Genomic DNA, 16,383 nt, shown 5'->3' with positions numbered 1-16,383 from the left:
GATCATTATTTTCGTAGTACCGTGCATTCACTGATAGCTGTATGGAGATTTTAGCCTATGACTGCCATTTGGTGCCTGGTTTCTCAGGCCATATACATCTTTATCATTAGTAAATGTTTAGGAGAATATTAACACAGGATGTCAGATTTATATCTTAACTATCCTTTCTTTGGCATCTCCGACCCCCAAGTCCTGTTTCCTTGGTAGCCTGAACTCCAGTCCTGGTGATTACAATACTGCTGAAACAGTATATGGTTCTGGAAACCCTGCTCAAAATTCTAAGCCACTGCTTCTGTTTTACCTCTTAGCTCCTTGTCTGCTTTCTGATGAGCCAGACATGCCAAAGAGGCAGAGCCTGGCCGACTCGCCTCAGAGCATTTCTGCCTCTCAGCATCTTAACCCTCAAGTCCTTTCTGCATTGGCTGCTTCCTGGAGGCTTCACGTAGCTTTTAAAAAAATGTTATCTGACTTTTGCTGTTGTTCTCAGTGGGAGGAGTTAATTGATATAAATAATCTCGTTCTGCTAGATTTTGATCTCTGAGTAAGATTAATTTTGCTGTGTCAGAATGTACACATTCTCGCAGCAATGCCAGTGACAAGGTCAGCTACTCTTTTTGAGCCACAGGCACTGCACAATGTGAGCAGCGAGGGAGGAGGGTGACACTGACTCAGGCCGAGGAAAGAGCACATGGCTACAGAAAAGCGTAAGAAAATGAATTCTGAGGATTTTAAAGACCTAGTAACACGAGTCACAATTTTACTCAAAAAGGATGTGGTGCCCAAGGAAAAGCTACATGAAATTAAAAAAATAAATGTGAAATGAGGTGGTATTAAAGACCACGAGAAATTTCATTTTTGCAGAGTGTCCCCTGCTCTAGGTGTAGCTAGTAAATGCTGAGTTTAGTCTTTTCAATACCTTTAATTGTGTCCAGAACAATTTAACTCTTCAAAAAAGTACCATGGGCAGCACCCGTAACTCAGTGGTAGGGCACTAGTCACATATACCGAGGGTGGCAGGCTCAAACCTGGCCCAGGACAGCTAAAACAACAATGACAACTGCAACAATAAAAAGAAAGTAGACAGGCATTGTGGTGGGCGCCTGTAGTCCCAGCTACCTGGGAGGCTGAGGCATGAGAATCGCTTAAGCCCAAGACTTTGAGGTTGATGTGAGCTGTGATGCCATGACACTGTACTAAGGATGACATAATGAGACTGATTTTTTTTTAAAAAGGGTACCATGATAAAATGAATATGCATGTATGAACCCATGATTTTTTTAAATCATTCTTATAACAGAAAATAATATATGGTAAAGGAAATGTCAGATATCAAAACTGTATATATTTTTTTAATGACAAGGTTTCAATCTGTTTCCCAGGTAAGTGCTGTGTTGTCAGGCTGGTTCATAGTAATCTCAAACTCCTGGGTTCAAGGGATCCTCCTTCCTCAGCCTCCTGAGTGGCTGGGACTACAGGAGCCCACCAAATCCCCAGCTAATTTTTCTGTTTTAGTAGAGATGGGGACTCTCTCTTGCTCAGGCTGGTCTTGAACTCCTGAGCTCAAGCAATCTTCCCACCTTGGCTTCGCAGAAAACTCAGATTAGAGGCATGAGCCACCATGCCTGGTCCTAAAATTACTATTTTACATATCATTCTGGGAAAATTTGTCTGTTGTTTGGAGGAGTGGAAGCAAGTGGAAATAATTGGAAACTTAATACCATATACCAAGATAAAGTTTAAGTGATGAATAAAACATCTAAACTTAATTAAATATTTTAAAAAGTCTAAACAAATACATTTCTACCAAATTACCGCATCAGGAATGATTTACTATACTTAAAGAAAAGATAAAGCCATTCCTGAAATACTTTACTAAGAAAAATATTTTCCAGTTCCATCCATGTAAACATAAAAGAGGTAAAGTCTCTATCTTTTTAAATGCTGCATAGTATTCCATGGTGTACATATACCATAATTTATTAATCCATTCATGGGTTGATGGGCACTTAGGCTTCTTCCATGACTTGGCAATTATGAATTGAGCTGCAATGAACAATCTGGTGTAAATATTTTTTAAATATACAATGTACTCAGTACTACTATGAAACCAATTTATAATCACTCACACATTCATATGAAAGATGAATCACAACTATAGCCCACGGTGAAGGAGGGAAAGGGAATGGGAGGGGAGGGGATGGAGGGTGGGTCTATAGAGGGAGGGTTAATAGGGGGACCACACCTATGGAGCATATTGCAAGTACAAGTTGGATCTATCAGGTGTAGAACACACATGTCTTTACACTGTAATTGGGTAAATGAGGTGCAGACTGCATTAATTAGTAGGATGTAAGCACTCCAATTTGTACAAATAATCAACACATTGAATCCCATAATGGCATAAATGTATTCATGATCTATGTACAAATGACTTAATAAAAAAGAAAAGAAAAGATAAATCATGTGGAAGAGTAAACAAATGGAAACTTGGGGACTTTTTTCCATATATGAGGCAAAGAGAAATATTCACAATAGGTGATGAATCTGTACAATTGACAGTCAGAACATTCAGTGGCTAATGTGATAAAGGCTGCAAGAGATCAATTCTCAGGAAGATGAGTAAAAAATTAAATTTAGAATATTAAAACTGATAAGAACTCAAGTGCTGTATAGCTAACAATAAAATAGCTATAACTCTGCTCTCAACTAAGTAAAAATTAAAAGGAGAGAGATAAGGCATGAATAACCAGTGTTATTGAGGGTGTGATAAGATATGAAATAGATACTCTTATAGAAAAAAGTAAAATTGTAGAAAAATATTCAATCAATGTAAGTGTAATAAGAGAAAAAGAATTATATAGGTCTACTTCTCAGAGAAGAAGTAGAGTGGGAGATCTTGAGCATTTAAGATTTCAAGGCATGTGGTCTCTGCTTCAACTTGAAGCTGCCCGTGCTGCCCCTGAGGTTCAGAGTCTGGAGCAGTGGACCTGAGTGCGATCACCCAGTGAACCCTTTCCCAGGGTCCCCCTTCAGGGACCAGGCTTTGACACAGGTGATTTCATTAGACTGTGGCTGGAGCCTTTTGGATGTTCTCCTCTTACAGAGAAACCCTTGACCTAGTGTTCAGTAGAGACTGCTCCTTGGTTGCAGAAACCTCTAGGTCATTGATTAAAGATTTTCATATAAAGCCATAAGTTGCTTTATTGGTTGACCTGAACCTGACATTTTTTTCACTTTAATGCACTCATAGAATTTGGCAACATCAAACAGCTTTCACAGTTCTTGCAATGAGTTACTCTTACCTCGATACTTTTCTAAATGATCAAAGTATTTCACATGGCAAATCAGAAACTTAATACATGTAAACATAAATAACACATGTTTATGAAAAAAGTATTGTGCAAACAAAAACTGTGAAAAGAGAGGCATTGATTTACATTATTTTTGACTGTGTCTAATGTTTGTCTTAAATGAAAACACTTGTGTTCTCATATCAATTTCTCCAGTCAATCTGTCATGATATATACTGGTATAAATATCAGAAGAAAATTATCATGCTGATATGTGATTGGAAAGGGACGAGTAATTTTAGTAGCCTTTCAAGATATATTGATATTCTTTGCTACTGTACCAATACGGGATAAATATCAAAGTTACAACTTCTTGAAGATTATTTGCAATGTAGAGTTTAAAACACTATCAATGAATATTTTATGCTCTGTTCTATCAAAATCCCTTAGTCTATCCTGCACTTTGAATGTATCCATTACCCTTGATTAATTTAAATAACACCAACTTTGGTTGTTTGAAAAATACAGGTTCACTGAGCTATACAGCTCTTCCAGTGTTAATGTTCCATTCCTTAACATAAAGACATTCTATTTGTTAATAGTCACATAAAAATCAATAAACATTTTAACTATGTGAAGCTCCAAGCTCACAATGGTTAACCTAAAGTTTCCAGAGTTCCACAAAAATTCCATAAACACCAATCCCATTGACGGTTTTTGCCATAAACTCCAACTCATTCCTGTATGATGTCTGAATAATTCTAATGCCCAGGGTTGTGGCCACTGGGCGACTAGTTCCGGGGCTTGCTTTACCAAGGTTTTGTTTTGCCAAATGCTTCTTGCTCTGTCTCTGTTTAGCCCCGCCTTTTATTCCATTTTGGGATGGTGTGTAACAGGCAGAGAGATTGTGCCAGATGAAGAATGAGTACTCACCAATAGCCTAACAAGCCTAGGAAAACCTGGAGTCGTTTTACTGTTTGGGGAACAGGCTGCTGCAATGTTTTGTCAATAACAACTCTGGGTATATTACATGGCTTATTCTGAGGAAGTTGACAGCTACACCAGACCCCTGTATGTTTGGGGGATGATACCCCCCTCCCTTTTCCTTTAAGTTACCAAGACAGTCTGCAAGGCAGTCTCCAGATTGGCAAGAGACTCTCAAGTTAGCATGATATCAACATTACAGAAAACCAGGGAGACCAAGGGAGGTAAGAAGAGGCTAGAAAGGTCAACCTGGTCTAGTCTAGTTTGACCACACTAAGAAAGACGATGGTTTATCTTACAAGGGTACAAGTGAATCTTTCTAAAAGCAAAGTATGAATGTCTTAATAAGTAAGAAAATGACACGAAGGCTACACTAACCAGTTTGATGAGAGTATTTCGAATTGTATATGAAAACACCACACTGTACCCTGTGATTGCATTAATGTACCCAGCTATGATTTAATAAAAAAAAAAGAAAGATGATGGGGCTGTTCAGGTGCTCTTATGGTAACAGCTGCAAAGTCCATTACCATTACCAGCCTTCTCAAGTAAAGGCAGACTGGTTCTGTGAATCTTCTGCTAAAGGAATGCTGAGAAAGACATTAGTGAAATCGGTCGCAGCATGGATTGAGGGCCATTTGGTCTAACACATGTGTAACATGAGTACTGCTGCCTGAATAGGGACGCTGCTGTGTTTGACCCCTGGCAGTCTACTCTCATTTTCCATGTGCCACCAGCCGTCTTTACTGGCCACACAGGGCTTTCTAGGGTCTCTGAGTCAGCCAGACTGTTTGTACCATATGTAATTCTTGGATGGTTTGGATGATTTCGGGATTTCCCCTGGAATGCAGTATTGTTTTATATTTACTGCCCACCTGAGCTAGGTCAAGTGCAGAGGCAGCCTTTAGCCTATTCCTTCAGATGCAGCGTTTAGCCCACCCCTTCAGATTGCTTTCAGCACTCTAATGCTAGGATGTGATTCTTCAATTATAGGATGTAAGGCGTGACCCGTGAATACATTAGTAGCTAAATGTTCCCTTCCAAGAGGGGACATATGTCCCTTAGATGGCTCTGGGGGGTATTTTCCTATCCCCCACAGCAGAGAGGTGTGCCTCTCCTTTACCATCCTCTCTCCATATCCACCCACAGCAATTCAATCACCCTGCTGTTTCTCTGGGTTACCTTATATAAGAGTGTGTTTAGAGTACTCCACTAAACTCACGTTCATTATACATTTGATAAAAATCCATACATAAGACAGCCTTTCTTTTATCCTTGATGAAATTCATTCTTACAGAGTGGTGATTTCATTTTCCTCTCAGAAAGCATTTTCCCGTGCTTATGGTGGAATGTTCATTAGAGTGATTACTTTATCAATCTCCACACCAGGCATTTCCTCTAGAGTGCTGGTTCTCAACCTTCCTAATGCTGTGACCCTTTAATATAGTGCCTCATGTTGTGGTGACCCCCAACCATAAAATTATTTTCGTTGCTACTTCATAACTGTAATTTGGCTACTGTTATGAATCATAATGTAAATATCTGATATGCAGGATGTATTTAGGTGACCCCTGTGAAAAGGTCGTTCAACCCCCAAAGGGGTCCCGACCCACAGGTTGAGAACCGCTGGTCTAGACTATAAGCTCCATGAAAGCGAGAATTATCTCAGGGCTTCCTGCACTAGCAAATAAGATTACATATAATAGGCATTCAACATGTACTACTTCTTGAATGAATAAATGCATAAATAATGAAATAACTTGAATTTAATGGGTGACATTGCATCTTTTTGTCCCCCTGGAAAAAATGCTTTAATTTCAGAGATGTATACATAATTTATTTGGATTTATCTAACTGCCAACAAAGGCTTTAATGTTGGCCACATCTAATTTTTCCCAGAATGGAAATTTTGATAATTAACTTTGTTTCATACATCTGTTAAACATATCGATATAAATTGGTGCAGGCATTTAGACTTTTTAAATCTTCCTGAAAGTTGCTTTTTACTATGTGTTAGCTGCTTGCAAGTTTCACCTTATCTATGACTAAAGTCATGGCTAAAATGACTATACAGATAGCATCTGTCCCAAACTATCATTTTAATGTAAAGGGAGGATACGAAGTGATGTTACATCCCATTACAATTTTCAATGAATTAAAATGAATTAAGTTGTGTCTAGAGAAAGATGGAAACAGTAATAAATAAGAGCAAATGAAGATATAGAAAAATTTACTTGAGGCCAAAAATATGGATGGGACTTAAGCCATTATTTTCAGTGGTCTAGAGCCAAAAGGCTGTATAAAACAGACTCCCAGATTGGCAGATTTATGAGCGAGTCATAAAAACTGGTGATCATAAAGTTGTTTGAGGAGAAAAAAAGTCTAAACACCATCTACTTTGTTAGATTCAGGATTGGGCCAAATCTCAGAAGGAATTTTGCAGCCCTGAAAAATGTTTCTATGTTATTCACAAACTGTACTAGCTTGTCGGGGAAAGATGACTGGTGGGAATGTCATTTTGTCACCTTCTTCCTTTAAATGATTGTAACCGAGAGCTGAGACTTCTGGAGTGTGACTCTCAGGCTGGGCCCTTTATTTTGGCTCAGTGTGCGCAGGACTGCCTTGGACTGGACTACTTTCATCTCTTGCAATTACTATGCAAGCTGCCATCAAGTTCCTGCTTCTGCAGAGAAGCTTGTGCCTGCTCTAGTCCACTCTCGACACAAGTGGAGGGAAGCTTTTAAACCATAACTCAAGTGATGTCTTAGCTCTGCTGAAATCTCATGATTGCTTCCTCTGTCACTCAGTCTAAAATCTTCCCATAGCCTTCGAGGGCTATGGGACCCGAGCCTCCATTCATTCTTTGATCCCATCCTTCTCACCTGTTTCTCAGAAGGCTCCAGACTCGGCCTCCAAACATGGCCTCACCTCAAATACCAGACCCTGTTTCCAACACTTAGATCCTTGACATGGGCCGTTTTCTCCAGCTTGAGCTCCCCCCCCCACCCAGATACTTTCACTGTTCACTGTCCTACCTTCCTGGATTTATTTTTGCCCAAATTTCACCTTTTTAAAGCCATCTACTACTGTTAAAAATTGCACTCCCCTCTAGCTCATCTCCCAAGATTTCTGTATTGCTTCTTATACTGCAGGCCTCTAGCCTGCTAATCAATTGATTCATTGACTAAGTTATGTTTTTTAACTGTTTCTCAGACCTCACTAGAACAAAAGCTCATCAAGAACAGGGAATGTTTTTGTCCACTGATATTTTCCAAGTGCCTAAAACAGTGCCTGACATAGTGTGCTCAAAAAAATGCTCAGCAAATGCTTGAATTACCTCACTGAATCCTCACAAAAGTTCTGCAGAAGTTTCTAGCATAATTTTGTTCTTTATAGTTAAGAAACCTACAGTTAGATTCCTTGACTTTTTATTGATTTAAAAATTAATGTTGTATAAAACTCCCATATACTATGGTGAATTATTAATAAGAAAGGCGCTTTTGTGAGGAATGCATTGTAGCTTAAGAAAAACTTTGAAAACACATAGCTGGATTTTTAAAAATTTATTATTTTGCATAAATAAATTTGAGAACCCTGAAGCAAACAAACATGCAGCATTTTATTAAAATTTTTGCTTTATCACCAAGCATTGTGGTGGGCGCCTGTAGTCCCAGATACTGGGGAAGCTGAGGCATGAGAATGCTTGAGCCCGTGAGTTTGAGATTGTTGTGAGCTGTGACACCAGAGCACTCTACTGAAGGTGACATAGTGAGACTCTGTCTCAATTTAAAATATATATATATACATATATGTAATAAAAACAATTTTGCTTTAAAACCCATAATGTTGTGATACAAAATTTCTTTCTAAAACATTGTAATCAATCTTCCATTTCTGTTTACATCTGAGAATTCCAATTCGTCATTTCCACTAAAGGCTGCAGCCGTTTGCTCCTAATTGGACATCTTGTGCACTCTATCTCAATTGCAGGGCAGAGCTGCCTGAAGCTCCTCATTACAGAGGCAGAAATCTGGCAGTAAACATCTTCTGCAGCTTCCCTCTCTGCCGGGAAAGAGAACTTTGCTCCTCTGTCTAGCTAATGGTGTTCTAAGCTCCTAATGTCTCACATTAAAAGTTCCAATGTACTTAGGTGTCCTCACCAGAAAAAACAAACGCAGTCGCAATGTCAACCTTGAGGCTTCAGCACAGACGTTAGAATGAGGAACCTGCCTGGCTCAGCCGTCGGCCCCAGAGGGACAAAGCGGAAGCAGCTTAGCAGCTTGCATCCCTCTCCTGGGAGACTCTTGGTGCTACCTGAACGGAGGACCTGATTTTTCCCCTTTTCCCCTTTTCTCTCCTCTTCCATTCCTCTTTGCATTTGAATGGAAGGCCAGTAGAAACCTCCATAGCTGACCATCTCCCTATATTAACCACCTCCTTAAGGTGACCTAATTTCCATAGACTGGACATGCACCCCCCGTACGGATCAGTACAGCCGGCCTAGTTCCTTATGTTGACCGCCTCCATATGTTGACCCGTTTGTGAACGGGTGGTCACCTTACAGAGGTTCTACTCCATATTGTTTAAATGCATTTTCCAAAAGAAGGGACTTTTCAAGAAAAATGCACCTGTCCTGTATTTCCCTATATTCTATGTAGAGAGACTCTTGTGAGTTGAGGGTCACCAAGTAGTTTAAAGAAGAGATTCTACTCCAGATAATTACTTTTTATTTATTGAGCATGGTGGTAAGGGGCCCAGGTTCTTAAGCTGGGCCCAAGTCAATCTCCGTTTTGTTTTGTTTCAGTTTAAGTAAGTTGATACATGTCTAATAACTTAAAATAGTAACTGGACTGTATGAAATACCCAGCACACCCGAGCTGGTGGTAGTATCTGAAGCATCAGCAATATTGTCATTAAGGACACTTATTATGTACTGAGCGTTCGTTAAATCTTATTTAACCCTCTAATCCACTTCATAATGTAGATACCATTTCTTTTCACTTTTGCAGTTGAGAGAATTGAAGTTTAAATTGTTACTTAGCTTGCCCGTGGTCATTCCACATGAGGTTGTTGGTCACATTGCTACAGATCCATGTTTTTATAAATCGCTGGCTAGAGGTGCTCCACAGAGGTATTTTGTTTGATTCACAAATAAAAATATTTCAGTCAGAGTATGCAGAGAATTAGATTCGATCCTGGTCTATTACGTACCCTGCTGTCTTTAGTCATTTTTATTAACTTACTCTGCCTTTCTTTTCAAGAAGTATTCATTGAGGCCTCCTATGTACCAGGCACTATCCCCGCGGGGACTTAGAGCTTTGAACACAGTAGGAAGAAGTGCTCACCCTCATGGATCTGGCAACCTCGGCTGCAGAACATTCACAGAAGGGTCAGCATTTCACAGCAGGGGTAGCAAGTATTTTGCAAATAAAGACAATACTAAATATGACCTTTCTGATGTAAAATTAAAACCTGGTATGTCTTTGAGGGTTTCTCAAGATCCTCTTAAACTGAAAGTACGGTTGGCTGCCTGAAGCCTACAAGTGGGGAAGCATCTGAAACAATCTGGTCCCTAAACAGATTCTAGAATTACTTGTATAACACCGCAAATCTCACCCCTCAAAAACTCATTTCTCTCGGTTACTGCAACGTCTCTGGCAAGGGCGTGCTGAAGTACGCGTTTGTGGAGGACAGTCATCTGGCTGTGGCTCCCACATATGCACAGGTAAGATAAACGGACAGGGACACGCAGAGATACTTCGTGAATTTAAGGACAGAATCATCGCACAGTTATTATAAAATTCTATTGCCATAAGTTGATCAGATTAGCAGAAGGAAATGGGGAAATCGTAGGCCAGATTTGAGGGAGCAGGGCAGCGGGGAATACTGGATAGGGTGATCCGCTTGGACCTCGTTCCCAGCTGAAGAAGTGAGCGCTCTACCCGGCATGTTTCGTGTGAACTGTGTCTTTTCTTCCTGTTTGTTCCAGCAGGTTATGTGAAGAGCACTGGGGGTGACAGAAGTTTCATGTTTTAGGGTCAGGCGCGATGGCTCATGCCTATAATCCTAGCACTTCGGAGGCTGAGTGGGTGGTTTGCCTGAGCTCACAGGTTAGAGACCAGTCTGAGCCAGAGCAAGACCCCGTCTCTAAAAACAGCCCTGAGTTGTGGTGGGTACTTCCAGCTACTTGTGGCAGGTACTCCCAGCTACTTGGGAGGCTGACGCAAGAGAATTGCTGGAGCTCAAGAGTTTGAGGTTGCTGTGAGCTACGAGGCCACAACACTCTACTGAGGGTGACCAAGTGAGACTCTGTCTCGAAAAAAAAAAAAGCTTTACATTTTAAATGGCATTATGTCCAGATTAACATCACTCATCATACCAGTCAGGGTTTTCTATAGAGAACCAGAACCACCAGAACCAATAGACATATCTCTGTGGCCACCTCCTATATATCAAGGCTAAAGATACAGATATGCATGATAAAGATACAGATTATATAGACATAGTTGTAAGAGGAGATTTATTATAGGAATTGGCGCATATGGTGATGGAGCTTCTGAAATCCCATGGTTTGCTGGAGAACCAGGAAAGCTGGTGGTGTAATTCAGTCTGAGAAGGAAGGCTTGATAATCACGGTCTACGAGTGTAAGTCCCAGTCCCAATTTATCAGAAAGCCCCGAGTCCTGAGAACCAGGAGCTGTAATGTCCAAGGGCAGAATAAGATGCACATCCCGGCTGAAGCAGAGAGTGCATTCCCCCACTTCTCCTCTTTATTTGATTCAGGCCTGAAAAGTGTTGGATAGGACCTGCCCACCTGGTTGGGGGGCATCAGCTCTGCTCAGCTCACTGATTCAAATGCTTATCTTTTGGGGAAGACACTGTTCCATACAAACCCAGAAATGTTTACCATTTATCTGGGCATCCCTTTGGCCAGTCAAGTCGACACGTAAAATTCACCATCATACCCATCATGACCATTGAATGGAGCTTGTGGGATCCCTTGTTGGGGCTACATGTTTTCCATTGAAAAAACAACAGGGAAGGACGCTGAGGAGTAAATCAGGTAGGTGGACTGGAAAGGTTCCGTTGGGACCTCCACACTCCCTCTTCCCCATCACCCACACTGCTGTGCCCCAAGAGGACGACTGCTGTAGCCTTCCCCACCCAGTCTTCCTTGATCTCTGACTTCCAGAGGTGTTCATCCCGTGAGAGCATCCCTTGGTGGGAGGAGCATGAAGACAGCTATTCATCCTCTTGGTTTTCTCCCTACTGAGCTGAGATTTAGCAGTGATTGGTTTCCCCTTCTAAAAGCCAGAGCTCCTGTCAGTTGGGCCTATTTTAAGCTTCTCTCTGACTTTTTTTTTTTTAATAACCACTACCTCATCTTGTTCCCTTAAACCTGGGCTGCTAACAGCATTGACTGTGGTTAGCCCCAGGGTGCTTTACTTCCCCATGTGTGTCTCTTAACTCTCTCACAAATCTCCTTAAATGTTGCTTTCTTTTTTTTCTTCAGTTTTTGGCCAGGGCTGAGTTTGAACCTGCCACCTCCGGCATATGGGGCCAGCATCCTACTCCTTTGAGCCACAGGGGCTGCACAATGTTGCTTTCTTTTTTAAAACTCATCTTGGCCCAGTGCGGTGGCCCATGGCTGTAATCCTAGCACTCTGGGAGTCCGAGGCAGGTGGATTGCTTGAGCTCAGGAGTTCCAGTCCTGACTTAGAAAGAGCAAGACCCTGTCTCTACTAAAAACTAAAAAAAAATTAACTGGGAATTGTGATGGGCACCTGTAGTCCCAGATACTTGGGAGGTTGAGGCAAGAAGATCACGCGAGCCCAGGAGTTTAAAGTAGCTGTGAACTATGATGCCATGGCACTCTACCCAGGGTGACAGAGTTAGACTCCGCCTAAAAAAAAAAAAAAAAAAAGAAGTCTCAATTTCCCCATTTGTTTTCTGCCTTGACCCTGAAAGAATCATTCCATATTATGAATAGAAAATATTAGCTTTTCCTGATAGTGGGCCCTCCCCGATAATAGCTAATTGAGCAAATGCACTTTGCCCTTTGTGTGTTTCCTCCCTGTGAGCGTTTCCTCATTTCACCCTCACGGTGGCTAATGAAAAGTGGGTGATTAGTCTCCCCACTTTCCAACTGAATAAACAGAAGCAAGTTAAATTATCTGCCCAAAGTTACTCAACATACTTAGGAGCAGTGAGCTGAACCCGAGAAGTGTTCTGCTCACTATGCTAGATGATGGTCTGCAGAAGACTTTATGCTGGGAGATTTGTTTTATGCTCTAAAAACAAAACAGAGAAAATTCAAGAACTGGAGCCAGAAAATGGTAATGTGGAAGAACCCGAAAGCATCAGGAAGCTCAATTCGTAAGACAAATGATCCAAGGCCATATATATAAATGAGTTTGCACGAGCGAGCCAAACCGCCCTCCGGTGTTAAGTACTACTGGCACCAAGGCATTTTGGAGCTGAAAGATTGTTTACAAAATATTCAGTTTCCAAAAAGGGAGCTTCAAATTATCCCAGGATTAAAATCTCATTGGAGTGGCATCTTCACTTTCTTTTTCGCTTTAAAAATGCCCTCTCAAGTTCCTCCGAATGTTTCCTTCTCTCTGTCTGATGGGATTAAAAGAAAATTGAGAAGGAAATAGACATGTTATCAAATTTAACTCAAATTCAAGTCATCATTTTTTCTTCTCTTTTTGGTCGCTTATTGCAAAAGAAAATGTATCTTACTGCATTTCCCATTTGAGAAATGGAAGTGGGCTGATAAAATATCGGGGCTTTTAAAATAAGGTACGATCATATCAGAATGTCCAGGGAAGTGAAAATTTGCCTGCAACGAGAATTAAGAAGAAAAAATTCTGTTTCTTTCCTGTTAAAATATTTTGAGCTATTTCCAAATGATATTACTGTAATAATTTCAGTGTAATAAGTATCAATAAATCTGGTTTTGATTTTTGAAAAAATTATTTAGTGCTTTGGGAAAATTTCAGTTTGGATTCTCATTGCTATAGGCAAAACAATAGATATAAATGGGATTAAAAGAAATAAGCTCTTAAATTGCTTGCTGAATGTCACTGGAAATTTGAAAATATTTTTCTTGTGTATACAATAAAGGGTTATTTAAACAATTTTCATGTTTAAAAAATTGATATTATATATTTCTTGTATTAGTTAACAAATAGGATGATAATCATAAATTTATTCTGTAGTTTAATATTTATTTTTTAAATTTGTATGTTATCTTGTATAAAGTGAGAAATACTATATGGTCTATTCTATTTCTCTCTTTTGCAAAAGCTTCCAGTTAAGTGAGGATATTAGGATTTTCTCTCTAGTTTCTGATACAATTCTCTCTCTCAGAATGGTTTCGTAGTCTTTGGCAGTAACTGACATAAAATAAATCAAGCCAGCTTGAGTAAAAAAATATTTAATCATGTTTATGAAATAATTCAGTGGTAAGTGTAATGTTGGACCTCAGCAAAGGACATGCACTAGAAATATCTCAAAGTTCTACATCTGGAATCTGGTTCTTTTCCTGAAAGCCTTGCCTGCTAATCCAGGTTTGCTTTTCTGATCTAATTCCTTACTCATTATAATTCTAGCTCTCAGTTGCAATTCCCAATTCCATTCAGAGAAAAGTGGATTGATCCAGCTTTGGTCAAGAGGTTGCAAACAGTCCACCACTGCAGTCAGGCCATCTCGTACGGAACCATCAACGAGGGGTCACTTCTTCTGATAAAGGGGATATTAACAGAGAAAAAAATGAATTTTGGAGTCACCAGTGAAGACACTCAAATCATTATTCCCCTCCAGTTCATTTATGGTTTCTGAGTTCAACCAAGAACTGTTTATTTTGTGTCCTATTCTAAATATGTTTTGCCGCTTGCCAGTTAACCTTGCTTTTGAACATACACCGGCTATAAACCTATTCAAGGCAGAGGTCAGATTGGGATCATCTCCGTTTTGAAGCTGGGAAACTTGAGGGCAAGATCAAAAATGGGAGACAGTGAGGACGTGAACGTGATTTGACTGCTGTCAACTTAATTCTCTCTCCTTAAACTGTTAGGGTCCTTATTCTTCTTATCCTTAATTGTACATCCCTGAATATTAAATTATATCCCCTTATAAAATGCGATATTTTATAATAAAGAATATTCTAAGAATGTAAAAAAGTAGAAGTGGATTTAAAAAAACAAAACAAAAAAACTGCCCATAACCTCCCTTCAAAACAAGCACGAAGGCCCTCCCTATCTTCCTTCCAGGGGAGCATTTAATGATATTCAGAACAATCAATGCAGAAGGTTCTTGCTGGAGTCTGAAGCTCTCTAACTGAGCTAAACTAGTTCCAGAAAAGTTCCTGACCTGTATTCATTTCTCTGTAGGTTTCCCATTCCTTTTCGGACATGGCTATAGGATCAATCTCTTCTATTTTCTCTGCAGATTTTTCTTCATTGTCTTTTTCTAATATCATTTGATTTCATATTTTTTTTTTTTTGGTAGTTGGGTTCCAGGCCTAAAAGTGGTGTCCCCCTTTGAGCCAATTCAGTTCTCTAAAAGGGAGTAGGAGGATCTTGACATTTTCTATTTTATTCTAATCTTTAATTTCCAAGTAGTTCTGATGTTCTGTTATTATTTTTCTTTCTTTTCATGTAATTTGGGCTGAGATGTTCAATTCTGTATTTGGTTGCCCTAATCAGATTCTGTCCCTGCTGTTTCTGTTTCTACATCTGGATGACTCAACCACAAGCCCCAGCATCACTCTCCAAAACTTCCACAAATAATTCACTCATAGAAAGGGGAGCAGGGTAGATTTTACTAAGTATTTTCTACGGCCAAAGGAGGAGAAGACTCCACTGCCCTTCTCAGCTTCAAATGCTGCACGTTTTGCATCACTTCTTTTTATCTCTTTGCCATTCAGGAGTCATTTTCCTCCACTCACCTCCGGCAACACCCAGATTATGAGTTTCTCTTTTCCCAGCAATTACCCCAATCTTTATCTCTTTCTCCTTTCCTGTCCAGAGCAATTGAATTAGGTTTCTTATAAACATACTTTCCCAGAACACAACCCTTCAGTCACTGTTACTTGGAAAGAAATGGGTAATGATACATTTAAAAATATATACATCATACGCGGCTTTCAGAAACACTATTTCAGTGGCTGATTGATGTTAATCACAATGATTGATTATCATTTACTTAAATGCCCTCTTACCTCATGTTTAAAATGATTTCCTTTTTTCACAATAATGATTAACACTGAAATAAACGTATTTTGCATAAAACTTTCTCAGTCGTTTTTGATTTTTTTTTTTTTTTTTTTGCGTTCACTATCAAAAGTTTATGTACTGGATAAAAGCTACGAATTCTTCTTCTTCTTTTTTTTTTTTTTGCATTTTTTGGCCAGGGCTGGGTTTGAACCCACCACCTCCAGCCTATGGGGTCAGGGCCCTACTCCTTTGAGCCACAGGCACCACCCAAAGCTATGAATTATTTTAATGAAAAACTTCTCACCAACTTTGGGTTTCATCAGCACAGCATGAAAGCTCCTATGTTGCCATACCTCAGTTACACGGGGTGTTACGACTTTTCAAAAAGATGTTTGGCAATAAATTAAAATGGCTTTTTCAAATTTGCACACCTGTTTTTGACAGGTCATACGGGATAATGTTTTACTAACTCTATTTCTACATGTGTACGTTTTATCATTTTATTTTTTTTTTGTTTGTTTTGAATAAACCGTGAAGGATTGAAGCATACTAAGATAACGTCCTGACCACAAAGTCTCTGTTTTTTAACTCCTAACGTGGATTTGTCATTCACAGATGCCACGTGGCTTCTAACCGCTCTCTTGAATACCTTGCCTGAGGAGGCGCACAGAACAGGTGGTCTCCAACTCGTAACCCTGCCCCCTGAAATACATGGCTTTTGGGTTCCTATGTCAGGAGCAGAGAGAGAGCCCCACACCAGCTTTTCACTGTCTCAGCCTGGACGGAACATGCTTCTCTTAACTCTTACAATCCATTGGTGAGAACTAGTCACATGGCACCCAAGTGCAAGAGCACAGAGAGAGTGGGTGCTCCGGCATACAGCAAAC

The sequence above is a fragment of the Otolemur garnettii genome, unplaced genomic scaffold (genome assembly GCF_000181295.1).
Source record: "Otolemur garnettii isolate 467f Iridium unplaced genomic scaffold, OtoGar3 scaffold00018, whole genome shotgun sequence".
Classification (NCBI taxonomy): Eukaryota; Metazoa; Chordata; class Mammalia; order Primates; family Galagidae; genus Otolemur; species Otolemur garnettii.
Note: the sequence above shows the minus strand (reverse complement) of the source record.